Source organism: Dermochelys coriacea, chromosome 1 (assembly GCF_009764565.3).
Source record: "Dermochelys coriacea isolate rDerCor1 chromosome 1, rDerCor1.pri.v4, whole genome shotgun sequence".
NCBI lineage: Eukaryota > Metazoa > Chordata > Testudines > Dermochelyidae > Dermochelys > Dermochelys coriacea.
Window position 1 is genome coordinate 20,652,763 of NC_050068.2, and position 25,848 is coordinate 20,678,610.

At 42.6% G+C, this 25,848-nt stretch overlaps 1 protein-coding gene and 1 long non-coding RNA gene across 2 annotated transcripts in view; both read right to left on the reverse strand.

Annotated features, from left to right (window-relative positions):
• The window catches only part of DLG2 (discs large MAGUK scaffold protein 2), a 1,500,569-nt gene that overhangs the window by 1,274,525 nt on the left and 200,196 nt on the right, over nt 1-25,848 (reverse strand).
• LOC119853309 lies at nt 222-24,053 on the reverse strand. Its single transcript, XR_006277562.1, has 2 exons — nt 24,009-24,053; nt 222-742 (listed from the first exon to the last, which is right to left on the reverse strand). It is a non-coding gene; the product is annotated as an uncharacterized LOC119853309 (long non-coding RNA).

A 25,848-nucleotide genomic window follows, 5' to 3' on the forward strand; every position in this document is an offset into this window, starting at 1 on the left:
AGACACAGCCTCACCCTGAATTCCCCACAGGAAAGGGCAGGTCTGAACAACCCTCATGCCAGCCTGTAGATAAATGCCAATTTGCTCCGGAATGGTTATGATGCAATGGGTGGGGTGGTAGTGGTGATGGGAGCAATACAAATATAGTAGAAATCTCACGGAAACTGAAACACATCAATAAATCATCCTGATAATCAAATGCTCTGAGGAATACACAGTGCTGAGAGATACTGACTTTTATTTAATTAACTGTTTTGCAAATAAGCATTTTACAAATCATTAAAACATTTTAAAAGCTAGTGGGCGAAGTAAAATACATTCTAGCATATGCTGGAATTACTCATTTCAAGGTGCATTAAGGTATATTAATTCAGTTAACAGCCATTTTAGAGAAAAAGAGCAGCCCAAGATGAACTAGCAGATGTTCTGAAGGCCACTGATACACTGGAGTGAACCATTGTTTGATAGTATTTGGTTGCAGACACCTCTAGTAGAGCTGTGTGAAAGATTCTGCTCAAACCAAGTGAACTCAACATTCAATTTGATTCAAGTTCATCCTTTGTCCACAAACCAGCAGCGAAGGAAGGTCTTCTGTGCCCATGAATTGTCCATCAATGATTCAGCAACTTTATTGCTCTATGTAAACAGTGCTGCCAAGTCTCACAAATTTATCACAAGTAACTTAGTTTTGGCCTCTACTGCAGGAAATCTCATGAGGAGTAAAGCTTCTGCCTTTATCCAGCTGGAAGAAGCAAAAATTAGGGATTACGGTGGGGGGGGGCTGTGTGTGTGAGAGCCTTCCCTAGAACACCCTGGGGGAAAATGCATCACATTGCAAGCCCAGAGGTCATGTGCCCTAGTCCCAGCACTTTCAGTGACTATTTCTGTATCTTTCAGCACCCTTGTGAACCAAGGTCTCATACTTTTAGCAGGTACTATCATTCACCAATTTCACAGACAAGATAACAGAGCTTGACCAAGGTAACTTTATGCAGAGCTAGAAATAGAAATTGAATGAAATCCTAACCCCAGTGAAGTCAATGGGTGCTCTGCCATTGAATTCAATAGAGCAAGGATTTCACTTGGACTCTAATATAACAGAACCAAGTCTCATCCAGTTGGTCACACACTCCTTCAGAATTCCAGGAAAATCCCAGTTTAGGAGTTTCTGTAATAAACATCAAAACAATGCGACTCAGTGTCACCCATTAGTGACTAGACCACTGTCCATACTATGAGATGTGGTGAAGGCTTGCTTTACATCAAGTGGTACTAGCTTCAATCCCCCCCAGAAAACCTAAACAAAGGTATTGTTACATGTTGCTATGGTGTCTCACTCCTAGATCACAATCTACTCTCAAAGCCAGGAACAGAAACCAAGAATCCTGATGTTTAGCATTCCATAGCTGGCTCCCAAAAATATGTAGCGCCCACTGGCACTCTGTGTTTTGTTTCCCTATAGGAGCTGCTCCACCCAGAGGATAACACCATACTTTTGCCCACCCCACCCCACTACTGTTAAGCTGAAGAGGAAGATGGCTGTTTTGAAGATTAGGGGTTCAAGCCCTGCTCATGACCCCCGGGGGTGAAAAATATACATGCAGGAATGTATAGTGAAAAAATGCTGGTTAAAGTGTTGGAATGATTTTAGGTTGCAAATTGGTGTATTTAGAAGTGAACTTTGATGTGGTAATATTTTACTGTTGCATTTTTACTGTTTGCATTTTAGTTAATGGGAACTGTCCATTCAAGAACAGCATGGAGACAGTATTCATAGATATTAAGGTCAGAAGGGACCATTATGATCTAGTCTAACCTCCTGCACAATGCAGGCCACAGAATCTCACCCACCCACTCCTGCAATAAACCTCTCACCTATGTCTGAGCTATTGAAGTTCTCAAATCATGGTTTAAAGACTTCAAGGTGCAGAGAATCCTCCAGCAAGTGACCCGTGCCCCATGCTGCGGAGGAAGGCAAAAAAAACCCAGGCCTCTTTCAATCTGCCCTGGAGGAAAATTCCTTCCGGACCCCAAATATGGCGATCAGCTGAGTATGTGGGCAAGATTCACCAGCCAGATACCCAGGAAAGAATTCTCTTTAGTACCTCAGATCCCACCCCATCTAATATCCCATCACAGGCCATTGGGCCTATTTACCATTAATAGTTAAATGATCAATTAATTGCCAAAATCATGTTATCCCATGATACCATCTCTCCCATAAACTTATCGAGTTTAATCTTGAAGCCAGATAGGTCTTTTGCCCCCACTGCTTCCCTTGGAAGGCTATTCCAGAACTTCACTCCTCTGATGGTTAGAAACCTTCGTCTAATTTCAAGTCTAAACTTCCTGATGAACAGTTCATATCCATTTGTTCTTGTGTCCACATTGGTATTGAGCTTAAATAATTCCTCTCCCTCCCTGGTATTTATCCCTCTAATATGTTTAGAGAGAGCAATCATACCTCCCCTCAGCCTTCTTTTGGTTAGGCTAAACAAGCCAAGCTCTGAGTCTTTCATAAGACAGGTTTTCCATTCCTCGGATCATCCTAGTAGCCCTTCTCTGTACTTGTTCCACTTTGAATTAATCTTTCTTAAACATGGGAGACCAGAACTGCACACAATATTCCAGATGAGGTTTCACCAGTGCCTTGTATAATGGTAGTAACACCTCCTTAACTCTACTGGAAATACCTCACCTGTTGCATCCCAAGACTGCATTAGCTTTTTTCACGGCCATATCACATTGGCAGCTCAGAGTCATCCTGTGGTCAACCAATACTCCAAGGTCCTTCTCCTCTTCCGTTACTTCTAATTGATGCGTCCCCAACTTATAACTAAAATTCTTGTTATTAATCCCTAAAGGCATAACCTTACACTTCTCACTATTAAATTTCATCCTATTACTATTACTCCAGTTTACAAGGTCATCCAGGTCCTCCTGTACGATATCCTGGTCCTTCTCTAAATTGGCAATACCTCCCAGCTTTGTATCATCCACAAACTTTATTAGCACACTCCCTCTTTTTGTGCTGAGGTCAGTAATAAAAAGAACAAACAAAACCGATGCCTGAGCAACTCCACTGGTAACCTTCCTCCAGCCTGACTGTTCACCTTTCAGTATGAACTGCTGTAGTCTCCACTTTAACCAATTCTTTATCTACCTTTCAATTTTCGTATTGATTCCCATCTTTTCCAATTTAACTAACAATTCCCCATGTGGCACTGTATCAAACCTCTTACTGAAATCTAGGTAAACTAGATCCACTGCATTTCCTTCGTCTAAAAAAAATCTGTTACTTTCTCAAAGAAGGAGATCAGGTTGATTTGGCACGATCTACCTTTTGTAAAACCATGTTTTTTCCCCCCATTTACCATTGACCTCAATGTCCTTAACTACTTTCTCCTTCAAAATTTTTTTCCCAAGACCTTGCATACTACAGATGTTAAACTAACAGGCCTGTAGTTACCTGTATCACTTTTTTTCCCCCCCTTTCTTAAAAATAGGAACTATGTTAGCAATTCTCCAGTCATACAGTACAACCCCTAAGTTTACAGATTCATTAAAAATTCTTGCTAATGGGCTTGCAATTTCATGTGCCAATTCCTTTAATATTCTTGGATGAAGATTATCTGGGCCCACCGATTTAGTCCCATTAAGTTGTTTCAGTTTCGCTTCTACCTCAGATATGGTAATATCTGCCTCCGTATCCTCATTCTCATTTGTAATGCTACCATTATTCCCAAGGTCCTCATTAAAAACTGAGGCAAAGTATTTGTTTAAATATTGGGCCATGCCTATATTATCCTTAACCTCCAATCCATCCTCAGTGTTTAGGGGTCCCACTTCTTTGTTTTCTTATTTATATGAATATAGGACCTTTTGCTATTGGTTTTAATTCCCTTTGCAAGGTCCAACTCTGGACTTTTAGCCTCTCTCACTTTGACCTCAATAAGGTAGCTTTCCTTGTTGATCCCTCCCATCTTACACTCCCTGTATGATTTCTGCTTTTTCTTAATCACCTCTGAGTTGCTTGCTCATCCAGCTTGGTCTACAACTCCTGCCTGTGAATTTTTTCCCCTTTCTTGGGATGCAGGCTTCCGATAGCTTCTGCAGCTTTGACTTGAAGTATCCCAGGCCTCCTCTGCCTTTAAATCCATAAGTTCTTCCGTCCAATTCACTTCCATAACTAATTTCCTTAATTTTTGAAAGTCAGCCTGTCATAAATATAAAGGGAAGGGTAAACACCTTTAAAATCCCTCCTGGCCAGAGGAAAAATCCTTTCACCTGTGTAGGGTTAAGAAGCTAGGATAACCTCGCTGGCATCTGACCACAATGACCAATGAGGGGACAAGATACTTTCAAAGCTGGAGAGGGGAGAAACAAAGGGTCTGTCTGTGTGATGCTTTTGCCGGGGACAGGACAGGACAGGGAGTCTTAGAATTTAGTAAGTAATCTAGCTAGATATGCTTTAGATTATGATTTCTTTAAATGGTTGAGGAAATAGGCTGTGCTGAATAGAATGGATATTCCTGTTTGTGTGTCTTTTTGTAACTTAAGGTTTTGCCTAGAGGGATTCTCTAGGTTTTGAATCCAATTACCCTGTAAGGTATTTACCATCCTGATTTTACAGAGGTGATCTTTTCTTATATTAAAATTCTTCTGGTAAGAAACTGAATGTTTTTTTCATTGTTCTTAAGATCCAGGGTTTTGGGTCTGTGGTCACCTATGCAAATTGGTGAGGATTTTTATCAAGCCTTCCCCAGGACGGGGGGTGCAAGGTTTTGGTGAGGATTTTTGGGGGAAAGACGTTTCCAAACTCCTCTTTCCCAGTAAACCCAATCAAACGTTTGGTGGTGGCAGTAGAAGTCCAAGGGCAAAGGGTAAAATAGTTTGTACCTTGGGGAAGTTTTAACCTAAGCTGGTAAAAGTAAGCTTAGGAGGTTTTCACGCAGGTCCCCACATCTGTACCCTAGAGTTCAGAGTGGGGAAGGAACCTTGACACAGCCCTTTTGAATCAAAAGCCCTAGTCAGATTTATTTGTTTATCCTTCCATTCAGTTTGAACTGAATTAGCTAATGATCACTTAAACCAAGGTTGTCCCCTACAACATTTCTTCTATGAGGTCCTCACTACTCACCAAAACCAAATTTAAAATGGCATCCCCTCTTGTTGGTTCAGCAGCTACTTGTTTAAGGAATCCATCAGCTATTGCATCTAGGATCTTGTCCTATTACTAGCACTTGTCCTCCAGTCTAAATCTGGGAAGTTAAAGTCTCCCATGAACATGCAGTTTCCATTAGTATTTACTTAATTAAAAACATTAAAGAGGGCTCTATCCATATCCAAATTAGATCCCAGCAGTCTATAGCACACCCCAAGCACTATCACAGGGGAGGCTCTAGGAGTTCTTGCCCAATGTGATTTTTGCCCACACAGACTGTCTTATTCATTCCATCACTTATTTCTTTACATTCTACCTCATCATTGATATATAATGCTACTCCATCATCTTTACCTTTCCTAAACAGCACATACCCTTCAATACCTGTAGTCCAGTCAAGACTACTATTCCAGCATGTTTGTTATCCCTAGGATATCTGGTTTCACTTCCTGTACCAGTAGCTCTAGTTCCTCCATTTGGTTACCTAGGCTTCTCGCATTGGTGTACAAACACCTTAATTTTTGCTGTTTGGCCTCGCTCACATTCTTTACCAGATTAGGCATGGACATTCTACAGCCAGTATGACCTACTAGACTGGTATCCACACTGCCCCTCCTCCTTATGTCCATTCCCCTACCCACGGCTGTATCCTCTCTTACTTTGTTTTCTTCCCTCTCAATGCTAAAATCTGGCATGAAGATTACCTGGACATCTCCCAAACATCTCCCCCAAATTCCTAGTTTAAAGCTCTCTTTATCAGTTGTGCTAGCCTCCATCCTAGAAGTCTATTTCCTTCCCTACTCAGATGAAGTCCATCCCGAGAGATCTGTCCTCTGTCCATGAAAGCCTCCCAGTAGCCATACATCCCAAAGCCCTCTTTATAGCACCACTGCCCGAGCCATCTGTTGATAGTCATAATCTTCTCACCTTTGTTGCTCTTCTCTAGGAAGAGGCAGAATCCCACTGAAGATCACCTGAGCCTCGATTTCCTGAAGCGTCTTCCCCAGCCTGGCATAGTCTCCCTTGATACGTTCCAGTCAGAATCTACCAGTATCATTTGTTCCCACATAAAGGACGAACGGTGGATTCTTTCCCACTCCCTTTAGGATCCTCTTCAACCTCAGGACTACATCCCGTATCTTAGCACCTGGAAGACAGCACACCCTTCTATTCTCTGGTTCAGCTCTGGTTACAGGCCAGTCCATTCTTCTCAGTAAGGAGTCCCCGATCACATAGACCTGCCTTTTCCTGGTGACAGTGCTATTCTCCAGTGTCTCCCCGTTCCCTCTGGCTGCAAGTTCTTTCCATTCCTATTCTCCCTTGCAATCCTTTTCAACCCATCCTATATCCTCCTGGGGCTCATATTTGGTATAGTCTCCATTGACTCTTCCCCTTTTCCTATAGGACTAGTAGCTCTTTTCTTCCTTGGCCTTCCACCTTCAGTGACCACCTGCTGAGCCCCTTCTTCATTTTCCAACTCAGCAAACCTGTTCTTGAGCTCTATTTCTCCTTCACTAGCCTATCTTTTCCTCTGCCTGGTTCTCTTAGTCACATGCTTCCACTGTCCATTTTCTTCACCCAGCAGTCTCCCCTCAGAGTTCTCCAGTCCTGCTTCCATCTGCAAGTTTGAGCTTTTCCCTTCAGCCGTCTCATGTCTTTGCTCCATAATCCACTCGAACGCCCTTCTGAACTCAACCAAACTTTCCACTGGCATTTCCAATCCCCGGATCCTTTCTTCCATCAGCTCTATCAGATGGCACTTCATGCAGACGGAACTCTTTCCAGATACCCCGTCCAGGATCATGTACATACCATAGCTTCCACAGTCATCTTCATTGTGTCTTCCACTACATGGGTCACTCCCACTGCTGCCTCTGTATCTGTCATAGCCTTCCAACCTAATCCTGTTAATCTGGGAAACACAGACCACACCAACACACCACCACCTACAGCAAAAAACCCCAAACAAGCACCACAATACTAACTCCCCTGTTTACAGTTCTGTTTGCTGGCTCCTGTGCTGCTGCCTGACAGGCTAGCTACCTTTATAGGCCCCCTACTCAGAAGCCCTGCCCCCTAATCTGGGCTCATCTTATCTCCCAGCACAAAGCCCCTACAAGCCTCTACAAATACAAATGCAAAACCAAATAAAAATACCTTCTCCAAGTATGTTAGAGTTTGAGAGCAATGTGGCAGATTTTGCCTGTGTAAACTCCAGAAAGTTAAGAGCTTGATTTAAAAACTCTTTCCAGAAAGCAAGCCTTGTTTTCAACAGTGTAACATTAGTACTTATGGGGCTGCTATGTCAGGGCATTGCTAGTGGGCTGCAGAGACTTTCACATTTAGGTCACTAGTTTCAGTCTTGTCTGGCATGGTTTAAAATTTGTTCCCATCCGATAGGTACTTGGGAGACCCTACATGAGCTGGGTTATGGGTCCCAGTTCCAGCTCCTATGTCACAGATTTGCCTCTATGCTTTGCACTAGATTGTAAAGTCTTCAGGACACAGACTGTCTCTTACTCTGTGTTTTCACATTTTCTAGCCCAATGGCACCTCGGTCATGGTTGGGTTCTCCATTGCTTTTCTCACTACGAAGTTGAGAGAGTTGACACCACTGCAACTGTCAAACCCTCAGGAGATGGGCAGGCGAGTTTAAAAAAAAAAACAAACAAAAGACAAGCCAAAAAATACAATTTAAACTATTTTTAAATGTCATAATTTTGGGGGTCCTTTTCATGAGTTTGAACTTTGGGGATTAGCAATACAGTGTTTAAATTTACAGCATCTCCCTGTCTGTCAGGGAACAGTGCTGACAGGAGATCGTTACAGAGTAACGCCTCATGGGCATGCTTCCGATTCTCATGGGGGCTTACATTTGTTCTGTCTTTATTTTCCTTAATCTGAAATTGAAGTCACCCAACATGAAAGTATTATTCTTCCTTGGTGTGTATAGAATAATCATCATCATCATCATGTGCCCCTGCCCCATGGCTTCGGACAGGGCTGAAACCTGGGCTGTGTGCCACCCCTCACCCCATTGCTTTGTGGGGACTGGAGCTGGGTCTGTGCCCCCATCATGGTGGTGGGGTTGGGGCTCTCAGTCCCCCCGCAACGGGACTCCAGCTGTCATTGCCCCCCCAGCCCTTTCTCCCCAGTTTTTTTTTTTTTAAGTATAAGACTGGGACAGGTTCACTGAATTTTTGTGACCCATCTATGACTTTTACTAAAAATAAAAATCTTAACATTAATAATAAATAATTAACCCCTTTCCCTAATCTTTTATCTATCTTGTCTTTCTACTCTTTGAGGGAGGGACTGTCATACTACGAGTTTGTAAAGAACCTACCGCAAAGTGACCCTAATCACACTCAGAACTTGTGCTACTGTAATACAAACAATAAGTAAAAAACTACAATAAAGCATGCTCCACCATCTAAATGGGAGGTACAGCTGAATACTTATTCTTATAAACTGATAAATAGTCCCCACCTTTTTGTGCAACTGTATTTACCAAGCTTTCAAAGGTGTGTTCAGCCGCCTCTAAAAATGTCAAGGGCCCAAATCCTCAAAGGTATTTAGGTGTCTAACTCCCATCGGGGCCAGGGTGTCTAGTGGAAAGTTTAAACAGACAAATTTGTTTCCATCAGGTGGGAATTCAAAACCATCTCTTCTTTTCTCACATGTCCCCTGTCACACTGAGTTTCACAGGGACCAATGAAAAAGATGAAGATAGATCTTAATACCTAAATCAATTTCTCACAAATAAAACAGATATTACTGAATTCTCCTAGAGGACAGAGAAAAAGGACTAGAAAAATTTTAAAGAGATGATTGTTACAGAATGCATATTTAGAATTGTCTACTGCACAACAGATACACACTAAGGGGCAGATTCCAATCTCAGTTACAACAGTATACACACACGCACTGGCTTCAGCTGAGTTACTCCGGATTTACACTGGTGTATAGGAGATCAGAATCTTGACCTAAAAATATAACACGGATATATTAGCTCTAGTCCCCACAAAGCAATGGGGTGAGGGGTGGCACACAGCCCAGGTTTCAGCCCTGTCAGAAAGCCATGGGGCAGTAGTTTGGCACGGGGGTGGGGGAAACTTAAAGCCTCAGGCAGGAGTAGAATTCCCCCCTTCCTCCCCCCCACATGTGGCCCCCTGGGTCTGACTGGAGTTGCCCCCCCAAATATAAAAGTCCAACTATGCCTATGAAATATAAGTGACCAAAATTTTAAGCAAGTCTAAATAATTGCAAATAGAAGAAAAACAATTAAGAGAAAACATGACTAATGATTTTAAATTAAATAATATTTGAGTAATACTTTAATTAGCAAGGATAATATTTATTTTACTTGCTTAGAATATTTTTTATTCTGGATACATAAATTTCAACCTACGTACTCCAGTTGCCATAACAACTTGATACATTTGTTCTCATGTCATTTTTTATTGAGTCAGGTTTTTAAGAAAAACCAGAACCAAACTGTGGTTGCTATGATAATGCAGTACGTTTTAAAAAATTTTGTTCACACTTTATTCTTCAGGAAACTGGTAATTAGCTCTTTTTCCCCCCAAAGAGACTCATAGCTCAGTGTGGGAATCTCAATAAAAACTAGAGCTCAAGAGATTGCGGCTCTGGTCCATGGTTTCTCCTTTGTTATTCTCCCCCTGGAAGCATCAGAAGGGGAGAAATGGAACGAGGGTTCCATCCACTCCTCACCCACCTGCACAGAAAGTGTAATAATGACCGCACAGGGGCTGCACTTCCTCCTGAACTATTAGCCAGGATATGGGCATCCCACAAGGGCACATTACTCCCCTGCAGCGATGCATAGCCAGGGGCAGACTATAGCCCATAGATAGCAGTAGCATAAACCCTAAATTCAGAGACAAAAACTTGCACAGGTAAATTTCAACACCCTCTCTGAATGAGAGTCAGTGCATTGCTTTTCATATTGGCATGCCATTCTATGGCAATGAGTATTTATATACATTGGTGTATAATAATCCCTGGCTAAATCCTGCTGCCACTGAAATCAATGGCTGAACTCCTGTTGACTTTAGTTGGAGCAGGTTTGGCTCTCAGATTTTTAAACTTGAGAAAAGCAAAGTGCATTGGGATACAGTGCTATTTATATTGCATTTTTAGCTGGTTCATTATAACAACCATAATGACAGAGTGTATTAACAAGGAACTTAATTTCATGGCACAAGACCTAACCTGCATGGCAGCAACTTTATGCCACACTGCCAGCACAAAGTGACCCTAAAACAAGGGTAACAGGGTCTGAGAGAATTTAAGTAGATCCTTTGGTAGCACAGGACTAATGTAGTGGATCCCTATGCCAACCCCTACCGCTATCCCTCTGGCCAGTCCAGGATACTGGGGCAGATCCTCAGCTAGTGTCAATTAGTGAAGTCAGAGCTATGGTAATTTATGGACTATAATAGGGTTCAAAAAATTAGATAAGTTCATGGAGGATAGGTCCACCAATGGCTATTAGCCAGGATGGGCAGGGATAGTGTCCCTAGCCTCTGTTTGCCAGAAGCTTGGAATGGGCGACAGGGGATAGATTACTTGATTATCTGTTCTGGTCATTCCCTCTGAAGCACCTGGCATTGGCTGCTGCTGGAAGACAAGATACTGGGCCGGTGGACTACTGGTCTGACCCAGTATGGCCATTCTTATGTAGACCAAGGATCTGCCCTCTAGTTCTCAACAGCAGCCAGCTGGTGAGTGTGAAGGTAGCTTAAAACCACATTTGAGTCCCCTCCTGAATTGGGTTGTGTCTTCCTTGGCCACAAACAAGGATCTGGGCCTATACTTTCGTAGATACTAAAGGTCAGAAGGGACCATTACGATCATCTAGTCCGAGCTCCTGCACAACGCAGGCCACAGAATCTCACCCACTCATTCCTGTGAAAAACCTCACCTGTGTCTGAGCTATTGAAGTCCTCAAATGGTGGTTTAAAGACTTCAAGGAGCAGAATCCTCCAGCAAGTGACCCGTGCCCCATGCTACAGAGGAAGGTGAGGCTGGAGGCTTTAAAGTGTATAGCATGAGTGTGTACACACACACCCAGGGCAGAGGCTAGCCTAACACTTGTACATGTATACATGATTTATTCCTTGCAATTTTTTTGTATTGCAGTTATATATCCTATAATTATATGGGTTACAGTAGCACCTAGACTCCCCATTGCACTACGTACTGTACAAGTAATAGGAGGCAGTCCCTGCCTTGAGCAGTTTACATCTAAATTGGCCAGACAAAGGGCAGGAAGGGAAACTAATTTAACCAGTCAGACAGCAGGTCAGTGGCAGAGCCAAGAATGGAACCCAGGTGTCCCGACTCCTTGGCCTGTTCCCTGAACCATGCTGTCTCTGGAAGCTGCATTTACCTCCAGCAAAAATCACAAAGAAGATACCCACATCTCATGACAAATTAATTGAAACTCATTGTGCCTGATCTTGTCAGAATGGGGGAATTTAATAGTCAATCTCATCGCTAGCAGTAATGACGTTAGTCCAATTTAGAGAATAAAGCTGATATGCCATAAAGAGCTAGTTAGGGAAAAGACATCTACAGTGATGTGAGGGTATAAAGCCAATATAAAAGAATAAAAGCTATTTCAAAGTGCCTGAAGTTATTTGGCCTAGAAAATAGTTTCATTGGAGCACTAGTTGCATTCTATACTTAAATAGAAAGAATATTTATTTAACCTGCATCTATGGGAAGGGCAACAACCAGCACTCTTCATGATGCTGGCACGACAGCTTGCCAAGTCACGAATGCTGAGCTGCACAAACATATATAATCATGCTGACAAGTCTAAAAAAAACCTGAAGCTACACCAAAATTCCATTTATTTTCATATAGCATTCATCACACACAAACATTACAAAATGCTTTGTGCAGATATAACCATGAGCTAAAAGGAAAATGACTCAGATTTATTAAACAGGAGAATATTTTGAGAATAATTATATGGTCCTTAAATATTGATAAACGGAAAACTACACAAATGAAAAGGCAAAACAAATGTTGCTTGCATGCTTTATGAAGAGATGTGTTTCCATTGAATTTTCTTTGTAATACAACTGTACCAAGCTCGTCAAGTCCATACAGAAGATAAGAGTCTATCACTGCTACTGACTAATGGAGTTATTGTGATAGAAATCCCATACTTGTATGTTGAAGACCCCAGGTACTATCCTCACTACTAAACTGTGAGGAGAGGTTATTACAAAATGGACGATACAGGGATTTAATTTCCTGTGCACTTCAGATACTAAGTATGAGCTTCCTGTGACAAGGGGGTGTGTATCATGTTGGTTAAGAGTGTCATGTCCCCTTCTGGTGGCTTGTTCATGTAGAGGATAAGAGCCCACTACAATTACCAGCTAGAAGAAGAGTTATTCCTTTACTTCAAGAGCAATCTCCACACCAAAACACTGAGTCCATGAGAATGGAAGCTTGGATGAGGTAACATTCAGTGAATTAACTCCTGGACTGGACAGTGGCTTTCCCTACAGACTTCCCTCTCATTACTTCAGGCTATAGGAATGCATCTAGGCAGATTATGCGTCTTAGTTTCCATTTCCATCTAACTTTCTTGTGATCAAGAAAGCTGAGTGCAGGTTGAATAGGACTCATAACATCAGGTATAGGCAGCGGGGGTGCACTTCATGTAGCAGGAATGCCGCATTCAGAAACTGCCATACTATTTGGTGAGTTTTCAGTAGTACTGAAAGTTTGTAACAGATGTAGAGGGTTTGCCCGAAACATCTCACCCTGATCACAAGATGCTACTGTCCCCGCATGAGGAAGGGAGCGGGGGTCATGCAGTACAATGGTTTGAGTCCTTTCTGAAAGGACACATCCAAAGTAGTAATGGGAAACTGCACCTCTCACCACATAACCTTCATTTGCGTAGTCCCACAAGAGACTTTCTGGTTGTATTCAGCATTTCTATGAAACCAAGAGGCGCTGGTGGGATGTCATGGGCTCACATGACAAGCACATTCAGACGACAGTTTTAACTATCCTTCACAGCACAAATAACTGTCAGCAACCTACCCCAGTACTTGGCTCAGATCGGCTCAAGACTGAAGAACAGGTTGAAGTTTAAACCTATAAGACAGAAGTTATACTCTTAGAGGAGGACACTTCAAAGAGTTTGCCGTGACACAGTCTCCACTATTGAGAGATATACATCCACAATTCGAGTCAGTCTGCAATTTAGAAGTGTGTCTTTAAACATGTTCTACCATCTCTGAATGGCTAGGACACTGCATCCCATACATTTGCAAACAATCTGTCCTCATTAAATCATGCCTTTGTCACCTCCTGTCTGGACTGTGACAACGCAATCAATCTGGGCATGAAAACTCTAGCTTTTCCAGGAAAATTACAATGAATAGAGAAAGCAGCAGCTCACCAACTCAGGTCACTTCAGACCAGACCTCCACTCTATACATTGACAGGTTTCAGAGTAGCAGCCGTGTTAGTCTGTATTCGCAAAAAGAAAAGGAGTACTTGTGGCACCTTAGAGGCTGACAAATTTGAACGTAAGCTTTCATGAGCTACAGCTCACTTCATCAGTACTTATTTTCTTTTTGCTCTATACATTGACTCCCTATAGAGCACTGCATCAAAAAAAAAAAAATAACCCAAGATTTTTGGCCCTTCTTTCAAGGCACTAAATACTCAGGAACTTACCAGATCACCAAAAGCTCCAGGCCAAGGACAACAGCTGACAACTCCACTCCATGGGAACAATGGCGCTGTCTTTTGTGAGAGTGGAAATTGTTGAGTGGGAGGCACAGCATTCTCAGAGATGGTACAAGAGTGAGGAACTCTATCAGCTTGTGAAGCTCACCTCACACCCAAACACTTTCCAGTCCAACCTTGCTTTCAGTAATAAAGGAATGGAGAAGGAACCTCTTTTGATAAGTTGCTTTATGCATTACTGAAACGCATTCATATACCACCATGATGGGTATGATCTAAGGACCTAAATAGACAGAATTTTGCTGTGCTGACTCATTCAGCCAGGTGGCTCATTACACTATAGAAATATAAGAGGTGGGAATTTCTAACTAAAGAGAAGATCAAGGCTGAACAACAAGCAGTCCAGAGATAGGAACTCTTAGAGCAGTCAAGCCTTGTAAGAAGGCTTGAGCTGAATTTTGCTAATTTATTGTTAATTTCTTCGTTAATAAAGCCTAACCCAAGGGATGGGGTAAAAGTTTATTTTACAGTGTGTGGACTGTGTTTTAGACCAGATTGGGAAAGGTACCTGCTTCACAAGACTGAATGCAAAAGTTTCTGATAAAAAAAGTTAGCTGGAAATAATATTTTCTATTTACTTACTGGTTGTGCTTTATGGGGTTTTCTTGTGGAGCAAAACCTGCAGGTGAAACCAAGGATTCTGTTTTTATACTAGTCCCATCACCACGTTACAGTATCTGAACGCCCATCATATATTCTGCAACATGTTCAAGAATCAGAATTTAAAATCAGTTGAAAATACAGCTATATTACCTCCCCAATGCTCTCAGTTCATGCTGAACACAGTTGTCAGATAGAGATAACTGGACTTACAGCGTCATCCAACCAGATACCTGTCACGTTTGCACAGTCGGGGCCTCCATCAAATCAACAGTAATGACTTTTGGGCCCAGTATCTGTCATTCTGGAGAAAGAGACACTTGATGTGGCCAGTACCATCAATTTCCAATTATTTACTCATCTCCACCTTCTCAACAAACTACCTCTTCCCTTGCTTACCATGACAGGATCTGAAGGGCCTGAGATCCAATAATCAGGTCCCAAACGTGGACCTCAATATCCCACACTCAAAATTGCATTACTTGATTTTTTTTGACCATCTGAAAGTAGCTGCTACCCACTCAGTAGGCAGGCATCTATATAAGAACCTTGAGGACAGGCTACAAACATCTATCCTATGCTTCTCAGTAACACTTCCCTTCCATGATACCCACAAAATCTCATCTGATACATCTATGGGAGTAGACATATAGCACTTCTAAAACATTCCCCAAAGCACTAAAAGGTATTCTGTCTTCCAAGAGTCAGCTGGTTAACATCCTTCCTGCCTCCTTCTCATGAACGTCAAAAGACTGTTCAGTCTGTAAGAACATGAGTGGCGCCATACTGGATCAAACCAATGGTCCATCTAGCCCAGTATCCTGTCTTCTGACAGAAGCTAGTGTCAGATGCTTCAAAGGGAATGAACAAAACAGGGAAATTTCAAGTGATCTGTCCCATCATCCAGTCCCAACTTCTGGCAGTTGGTGGTTTAGGGATTCCCGGAGCATGAGGTTGTGTCCCTGACCATCCTGGCTAATAGCCATTGATGGACCTACCTTCCATGCTTTTTTGTACCCAGCTATCTGTACGTCATGGAGCAGGTCCTCAAGGAATCAGTTGTGAAGCATTTAGAGAAGAGGAAAGTAATCAAGAACAGTCAGCATGGATTCACCAAGGGCAAGTCATGCCTGACTAATCTAATTGCCTTCTATAATGAGATAACTGGCTCTGTGGATGAGCGGAAAGCAATGGACGTGTTATTCCTTGACTTTAGCAAAGCTTTTAATACAGTCTCCCACAGTATTCTTGCCAGCAAGTAGTATGGGCTGGATGAATGGACTATAAGGTGGATAGAAAGCTGGCTAGATCGTCAGGCTCAACAGGTAGTGATCAATGATTCCATGTCTAGTTGGCAGCTGGTATCAAGCGGAGTGTCCCAAGGGTCAGTCCTGGGGCTGGTTTTGTTCAATATCTTCATTAATGATCTGGAGGATGGTATGGATTTCACCCTCAGCAAGTTTGCAGAGGACACTAAACTGGGAGGAGAGGTAGATATGCTGGAGGGTAGGGATAGGATACAGAGGGCCCTAGACAAATTAGAGGATTGGGCCAAAAGAAATCTGATGAGGTTCAACATGGACAAGTGCAGAGACCTGCACTTAGGACTGAAGAATCCCATGCACCACTACAGACTAGGGATTGAATGGCTAATGCAGCAGTTCTGCAGAAAAGGACCTAGCGGCTACAGTGGACGAGAAGCTGCATACAAGTCAACAGTGTTACCAAGAAGGCTAACGGCATTTTGGGCTGTACAAGTAGAGGCACTGTCAGCAGATCGAGGGACGTGATCGTTCCCCTCTAGTTGACATTGGTGAGGCCTCATCTGGAGTACTGTGTCCAGCTTTGGGCTCCACACTACAAGAAAGTTGTGGAAAAACTGGAAAGCATCCAGCAAAGGGCAACAAAAATAATTGGGGGACTGGAAACATGACTTATGAGGAGAGGCTGAGGGAACTGGGATTGTTTAGTCTGCGGAAGAGAAGAATGAGGGGGGATTTGATAGCTGCTTTTAACTACCTGAAAGGGGGTTCCAAAGAGGATGGATCTAGGCTGTTCTCAGTGGTAGCAGATGACAGAACGAGGAGTAATGATCTCAAGTTGAAGTGGGGGAGGTTTAGGTTGGGTATTAGGAAAAACTTTCACTAGGAGGGTGGTGAAGCACTGGAATGCGTTACCTAGGGAGGTGGTGGAATCTCCTCCTTTTGAGGGTTTTTAAGGTCAGCCTTGACAAAGCTGGGAGGATTTAGTTGGGGGTTGGAGCAGGGGATTGGACTAGATAACTGCCTGAGGTCCCTTCCAACCCTGATATTTATTTCAATCTTCTGCCTATTAATTTCATCCAATGACCCCTCGTTCTTGTGTTGTGACATGGTAATTAACACTTCCCCATTTACTTTTTCCATATCATGCATGATTTTATAGCTCTCGACTGTATCTGCCCTCTTTTCAAAGCTGAACACTCAGGTTTTCGTTTTTTGGGTTTTTTTTAATCTCTCCTCATATGGAAGCTGTTCCATTTCCCTAATCATGTCTGTTGTCCTTCTCTGTATCTTTTCCAATTTTAATCTCTTTTTCAGACAGGGCAACCAGAACTACAGGCAGTATTCAAGGTGTGGGTGTACCACCAAATAATTTTATCTAAATATCTTTTGGTATGAAAATTATTGCCCAGATCCTCTGCTAGCGTAAGTTAGTGAAGTTCCATTCATCTCAGTGCAGAAGGTCAGACTTGATGATCACAATGGTCCTTTCTGACATTAAAGTCTATGTGATACACATATGTTGTTCTAACAAACAAGATAGCATGATGCAGCACAAACAGTTGTGTATTTTGTTGGGCATGGCATCCTTCATTAGTTGATGTACATTTTTTTTAAAAATAGGAAACCTAAAAAATATAAATTTACTGTTTAATAATTGGGTCTTAAGTTTGCCATAATGAAAGGTCCAAGATAAAGTGCCAACAAAAGCCACTGATTTCACTGGCAGAGCAGAGGTGGAGTCAGCCTTTTGATAATGTTGGAGAAGACAGGTAGGTTACAGTTAGTCAGCCAGAACTACACGCAGTATTAAAGATGTGGTCGTACCACCAAATAATGTTATCCAAATATATTTGGAGATAGAAATTACAGGATAGGCCATGAAGGGCCTTAAAAGCAAAGATGAATTAAATGATGTGGTGGTGAAGGGGGAGCCAGTGGAGAGATGCAAAGAGGCAGGCAATGTATTCAAAGTGATGAGCTAGGAAAATGATCTCTGCAGCAGAATTTCAAATGGGTATATTTGTCATGCCAGATAGGAGAGTTGTTTTGAAGGGACTTTTCAGCAAGGGAGAAACTGGCTAATGGATGAAATTCATCTCAATGGTGGAGATCTTAAGTGGTGCATATGCCTGTATTAGTTCTCTAAAACAGAGCTAAATTTCACCGGAACCAGCTATACAGGGCAGCAGCAAGGCAAACTATAAGCTAAGTGCTGTCCAATGCACAATGTATACAAATTGAAAAAATAGTGTGTATATAGAGAGAGCGCGCGCTAACATCTTACTATAATAGATGCGAAATGAGGAGAGAGAAATGTGATTTTCAAAATGACAGTTTCCCTTCTATTTATTTTCCTTGGTTGTTACTTTTGGGGTTTTGGCTACTGCTTGCTACATCCTTTGTGTAGTTGTCCTAATTTGTAAAGAAGCTAGAACAAAGGAGTGAAGATAATTTCTCCTATCTATACATTTGTCTTTTTCAGCAGAGATACATGAACCTATCTGAGAGGTCACTCCCTTGATGATCTTTGTATGTTTCAGAGCTTACGGGTGATTTCTTTTCCATTCCTGGGAACTATTTAGGAAGCATTTTAATAGAGAAATGTTGGTAGTTTAAAGATATATGTATGGGCTCCTCAAACCTCTCTGTGGAGCGCTGCGTCCTTTGAATTTGGAGGGCAGTGAATTCTCTTCCCTAGCTGCTCAGATTTGGAAATGATCAGAGTCATAGCTGTTTAAGTGAGACAAATTGCTCTGAAATATTTTTAAAATAAAATCTAAGACCAGACCCAACACTGCCAGACCCAACACTGAATATCCATTTTACAGAACTTTTACAGTCTCAGAGCAGAGAAATAATTTTTAATAGACAGAGTATGATTGTTTTTGCAAGTGGATAAAATATAAATTCCCAGAATGTTATTAGAACCTATGAATAAATCACATGTATTTTGAAGCAAACGCCAACTCATGCTAGAAGCCTGCTGGGATATTCACATATTTTAAGTATGTTTTTTTTCCCCATCAAATTTTGCAGTGCCAACAGCCCTTGCATTTCTTTTTCAAAATAATGCATTTAAACAATTTAATATGTTAAAATGATTAGATCCTTTTTAAATGATGCTTTCATAGCAGTATCTTCGGTACTATTCCTGCTTCTACCACCTCATTTTATTGACCTTGATGATGTCCTATATCTGAAATAAAACTCATTCAATAGTCTGACCACAGAGCCTGTCACAATGGGGACCCACTACTTATTAAAAGTATGGCTAATTCTGTATGCTTGTTGTTAATATGCAAGACATTTTTCATTGTGGAAAACTGTTTCTGGTCCCAGGCAGCTGTTTTGGCCAGCTCATAATACCTTGCAGATGTAACAAATCCCAAATAAGAAGACTGCCTAGAGTTTTTTATATAAATGTGAAAAAAACCATGCTCTGGCACATGTGATCTGAGCTAGAGATGTTGCTCGTTTCTTTATTACAGAGCCAAATTCTGCTCTTAGTTACACCTATATAAATCTGGAATAACTCCAGTGAAGTCAATGAAATTTCATTGATATAAGCAGAGAATCAGACTCTATGTGTCTGATCACACAAACAGGCATTTGAACAATCATAACACATGTACTGGTGTCTATAACTGGAAAGGATGAGAGAAAATGTATGTGTAAATTAGCAGATGCCCAAATTGATGATAGGAGCTGAAAAATGTATCCCTAAGTGATTTGCCCAAGGACACACAGAATGCACATCTGAGGTAGAAATAAAACCTAGGGCTCCTGACTCTCAACATTAGGCCTCCATGAAAAGACCATCCCTTTTCCCTAGGAAATTGGAGTTAGGAAGGCCAGAACATTGTGATATGCAGCAATCCAGTCCTCAGTATGGCACATTTTAACTGAATCACTTATCCAATTACATTAAAAGATTGAAAACAGCACTAAAATGACACTGACAAAAGTTTGGGACCCAGGTTATTGGCAAGCTATAGAACAAATACCAAAAACAAAAAGAGACTCAACTGTAGAGTATGGTTAAGATGTTTCCAACTAATACATCAGGACTTAATAAAATATAAGCTTGCAGATACCAATTTCTGAACCTTAGCCAAGCAACGTGGGAGGATAGATGCAGGCATATAAAATCATCTCTCTGAATAAAGCACATCTGTATATTATTACATAGAGTATACTCAAAAAGAAAAAGGAGTACTTGTGGCACCTTAGAGACTAACAAATTTGAGCATAAGCATTCGTGAGCTACATCTCACTTCGTCGAACGCATTTGGTGGAAAATACAGTGGGGAGATTTATATACACAGAGAACATGAAACAATGGGTTTTATCATACACACCGTAAGGAGAGTGATCACTTAAGATGAGCCATCACCAGCAGCTGGGGGGGAGGAGGAAAACCTTTCATGGTGACAAGCAAGGTAGGCCATTTCCAACAGTTAACAAGAACATCTGAGGAACAGTGGAGGGTGGGGTATGGAGGAGAAATACCATGGGGAAATAGTTTTACTTTGTGTAATGACTCATCCATTCCCAGTCTCTATTCAAGCCTAAGTTAATTGTATCCAGTTTGCAAATTAATTCCAATTCAGCAGTCTCTCCTTGGAGTCTGTTTTTGAAGCTTTTTTGTTGAAGGATAGCCACTCTTAGGTCTGTGATCGAGTGACCAGAGAGATTGAAGTGTTCTCCAACTGGTTTTTGAATGTTATAATTCTTGACGTCTAATTTGTGTCCATTCATTCTTTTACGTAGAGACTGTCCAGTTTGGCCAATGTACATGGCAGAGGAGCATTGCTGGCACATGATGGCATATATCACATTGGTAGATGTGCAGGTGAACGAGCCTCTGATAGTGTGGCTGATGTGATTAGGCCCTATGCTGGTGTCCCCTGAATAGATATGTGGACAGAGTTGGCAACGGGCTTTGTTGCAAGGATAGGTTCCTGGGTTAGTGGTTCTGTTGCGTGGTTGCTGGTGAGTATTTGCTTCAGGTTGGGGGGCTGTCTGTAAGCAAGGACTGTCCTGTCTCCCAAGATCTGTGAGAGCGATGGGTCGTCCTTCAGGATAGGTTGTAGATCCTTGATGATGCGTTTTAGTTGGGGGCTGAAGGCGATGGCTAGTGGCGTTCTGTTATTTTCTTTGTTGGGTCTGTCCTTTAGTAGGTGACTTCTGGGTCCTCTTCTGGCTCTGATCTTGGGAGACAGGCCAGTCCTTGCTTACAGACAGCCCCCCAACCTGAAGCAAATACTCACCAGCAGCCACACACCACACAACAGAACCACTAATCCAGGAACCTATCCTTGCAACAAAGCCCGTTGCCAACTCTGTCCACATATCTACTCAGGGGACACCAGCATAGGGCCTAATCACATCAGCCATACTATCAGAGGCTCGTTCACCTGCGCATCTACCAATGTGATATATGCCATCATGTGCCAGCAATGCTCCTCTGCCATGTACATTGGTCAAACTGGACAGTCTCTACGTAAGAGAATAAATGGACACAAATCAGACGCCAAGAATTATAACATTCAAAAACCAGTTGGAGAACACTTCAATCTCTCCGGTCACTCGATTACAGACCTGAGAGTGGCTATCCTTCAACAAAAAAGCTTCAAAAACAAACTCCAACGAGAGACAGCTGAATTGGAATTAATTTGCAAACTGGATACAATTAATTTAGGCTTGAATAGAGACTGGGAATGGATGAGTCATTACACAAAGTAAAACTATTTCCCCATGTTATTTCTCCACCCCACCCCACGCTGTTCCTCAGATGTTCTTGTTAACTGCTGGAAATTGCTTACCTTGCTTGTCACCATGAAAGGTTTTCCTCCTTCCCCCCCCCCGCTGCTGGTGATGGCTCATCTTAAGTGATCACTCTCCTTATGGTCTGTATGATAAAACCCATTGTTTCATGTTCTCTGTGTGCATATATAAATCTCCCCACTGTATTTTCCACCAAATGCATCCAATGAAGTGAGCTGTAGCTCACGAAAGCTTATGCTCTAATTTGTTAGTCTCTAAGGTGCCACAAGTACTCCTTTTCTTTTTGCGAATACAGACTAACACGGCTGCTACTCTGAAACCTGTCATAGAGTATACTAAAACACATAACCTTGTGAAGCCAGGATTCAGAATGATCACACATAAATGGACATTAAATGATGGAAGCTACAAATCTCCGAGTTCAAAAGAGTTAAACTGAACTAAAATGCTGAATATTCTGTATAGCACCTCCCCTCCCCAGTTGCTTCCTTCTGCAGGAAATCATTGTGTTAAATTGTATTACAAGTCAACTGGTGGTGCTGACAAATCTATAAACAGATCTGCACTGTGTTTGATCAGAAATATATGCTGCATGAGTTAAATTTAGTAAAGAAAAGACATACAAGACTGCATGTTTTGAACCTATCTAATGACTAACACAGAGGTCTCAAAGTCCCAGCTCATGGGCCATCTTTGCAGCCCAAGAATCTCCCCACTGTGGCCCATGGAGGGGAGATGCACGCAGCCATGCTGCCTGCAATGTCTGCTGCAGGTGCCACCCCCCCCAGTTCCCATTGGCTGAGAGAGACATACCATCATTAGTTGCCGGGCAGAGTCAGCACCACTTTTTTCCCCACAATGAACATAAACAAGTCAAAATACCAACCACAACTATCTAATGCACACCTTGCTGCAATCCTGAAGGTTTTGACTGCTCAGTCACTGAGGCCAAACATCAAACTTACAGAACTGAAGCATTGCCAGGTGTCTGGCAAACACTAAAACTCTCTGGAAGGGGAAGAATTGTATAAAATTGTATGCCAGTTTTATTATTTCTAAAAATTTGAAATAAAAAATACAATTTAAAAGTTCTCTTTTCTGAACACAATCTTCAGTGACATTATTGGACCGCAGGGAGGATTTGAGGACCGGCTCTGGCCCTAAGGTACATTGAATTTGAGTCCCCTGCTCTAACAAAGTATGTATAATTGCTGAAACAGAACTGGATTTAGTTCCCAGTAGCTCCAGCCATAGGAATGAAAGTTGTTTCTAGAGAGTTACAAAAATGAAATAAGAAAACTGACTGAAATTTCATAAACATATATAGATGGTTCTGTGTTTTTCAGACAAGCTACTGATACAAAATAAATTAATGGTTTGATAAATATTCTAGGCAGAAGAATTCTTAAGGGTTTTAGTATGGCAAACTTTAACAAGTAGGCACTTAGACTAAGGACAAAGTAGTAAGTTAAATGTTTGTAGTAGCTGGGTGCAAGGATGGCAAGCATTCCTGAAACAAGTGGGAAATAGGAGCATGCATTTCATATATTGTAATTGGAATCCTTTCGAAAATGATCTTCTAAACAGCAGAAATGCATACAGCAACAGGAATTAAATGAACTTAAGAGCAAGACTTTATGGGGACAACTTCAGAGCAGATGTTAGTTCATGGCTGAGCTGAATGTGGATTTTGTATGTATGAGATCAATTTACGATGATCAACTTTCCACATTCGTTATGAGTGGTTCCAATTCAATATGCTGCAAGAATCTGCTCCATGATGTACCCTATGCACACATAGTCTTTTCATGTAGTGCTACAGGGACAATCAAACTTATGGCTACCCAGCTCATATGCAAGATTGACAGCAGTGAATTCCTTTCTTTCACCTCAATTTTCTCTCTCATAAAGGCTGAAACACTTACTGAATAAAGATAAGTAAAACTCTAGCAAAATGAAGACTCACTAGCACAGTGCCTCCTGCTGGTTGTCTGGGAATTAGCTCTTTCCAGCCTCAGAGCACCCTCCTTCTAGCCACTGTCTCGCCTGCCGCTGGCCCCATGTCCCTCCCAGACCCTGGTATCCTTTACCTCAAGGTTCTGCCCTCCGCAGTACCCACACTCTGGGTCTCCCCTTGTAGGGGAAGCTCCCAACCCTCTAAACTCACCTTGCCTCCATGGCTACTGCCAGTCATCATCTAGCCCCTGCTCACTGGGGCAGACTGCAGTCTGTAATAGCCCCTCATCACTGTCAAGGGAATAGGACCTGCTACCTTTACCGATCCCAAGACTGCCTCTCTGCAGCCCCAGTACCTTTTGTAGGCCTTCACCAGGCTGGAGCTCCCCAGCTTCTCTTGCCCTTTTCCCCTACCCTGCTTCACGTACCTCACTCTCCGACAGCTAGTTCTTCCCACTCCCAGGCTAGAGTGAAACTCCTCCAGCTCCTGGCCCCCAGCCCTCTTATAAGGGCCAGCTGGGCTCTGATTGAGCTGGCCACAGCTGTGGCTGCTACTCCAATCAGCCTAGCTGGGCTGTTTTAACTCCTTTTCCCCAGCCACAGCCCTCTCCAGAATGCTTTTACTATTGGTTCCCTAGGGTTGTTTGAAGCGGGGTGACCACCCTGCTACACCAAGGTAATGAAAATAGAGGTTAAAACCAGGGTGAACTTGTGTCTTTTAATGAGGGTTGTTGCTGAAAGCAAGCCTATTACTGCCATAGCTAAACAGCAATTTAAATTTTTATTTTACCAGATGGAGACCTCTCTCTAGACATTTATGTGTTCCCATTAGCATAGTATATGAACTGCTCAGTTTTTAATGTAGTTATTTTCACAAAATCCCTGAGAGGTAAGGAAGTGTTACTATTCCATTCTATAGAGGAGGAACTGAGGCACATAGAAGCTAAATGATTTGCCCCAGGTCACAGAGGAAAGCCATGATGGAGCAACAGCTTTCCCATGTCCCATGCTGACTCCCTAACCACTGGCCTATCCTTCCTCTCTTGTCACCAAAATATAAGTTACCATCTCCACTCCTAAGAGTAATTACATTCTATTGTGCTGCAGGATTTTTGTGGTTTTTAGAGGCTAAAGTAGTTCATGCTTCTTTAATTACCGTATATACTCTATCATACACCAGTTCATTTATAAGCTGACTCCCCCAAGATGGATAAGTAAAAATGGAAAATTTCTATGAACCATTCATAAGCCAACCCTATAATTCAGGGGTTGGCAAACTTTGGCTCCCAGGCCACCAGGATAAGCCATTGGCAGGCCAAGACGGTTTATTTACCTCAAGCGTCCACAGGCACGGAGGTAAACCTAAGTAAACAAAGTGTCCCAGCCCGCCAGCTGCTTACCCTGATGGGCCAGGACAGCAACTGGTGGGGAAATTTTGTGGGGAGAAGAAGCTGGGGGTCAGGGGAGCAACCCCTGTGACCACCCCCCACAAGACCCCACCCCTAGCCCAGGACCCCCACACTCTCCCCATCCCATCCCTTCCCACCTTAGCTGGGGCAGGCCAGGGGAGGATGCCTCCAGTGGGCCAGACTGAGTGGCCCGGCCACAACATGTTCCAGTGAGCAGGGCCGAGTGGCATGGTTGCAGTGTGCTCTAGCAGGTGGGCTGGGCGGCATGGCCACAGCTTGCTCTGGCAGGCAGGGCCAAGCGGCGCAGCCACAGCCTGCCACCCCTGGAGCTGCAGCTGCTTCGGATGCTGGAGGGAGAGCAGCGTGGCCAGAAGTGGAGAGACTCTGGTCCCGCCTCTTCCCTTCTGGCTCCGTTGGCTGTGCTGCCTCTCCTTGCCCCCTCTGTTGGGGGGAGGTGTCCCACCTCTCCCTCTCTATACCCATTCATAAGCTGACCCCCTTCTCTGATGCTTCCTTTTTTACTAAAAAAATTTGGCTTATGAACGAGTATATATAAAAACTTTTTCACTAAGAGGGTGGTGAAACACTGGAATGCGTTACCTAGGGAGGTGGTAGAATCTCCTTCCTTAGAGGTTTTTAAGGTCAGGCTTGACAAAGCCCTGGCTAGGATGATTTAACTGGGACTTGGTCCTGCTTTGAGCAGGGGGTTGGACTAGATGACCTTCTGGGGTCCCTTCCAACCCTGATATTCTATGATTCTATATGGTACATTTCCTTTCAGATAAGCCTAGGCAAAATAAATATTTTCTTTCTCCACATATTGGGTTTTTCATTGGAAGCAAGGATTTGAGGTGATGTG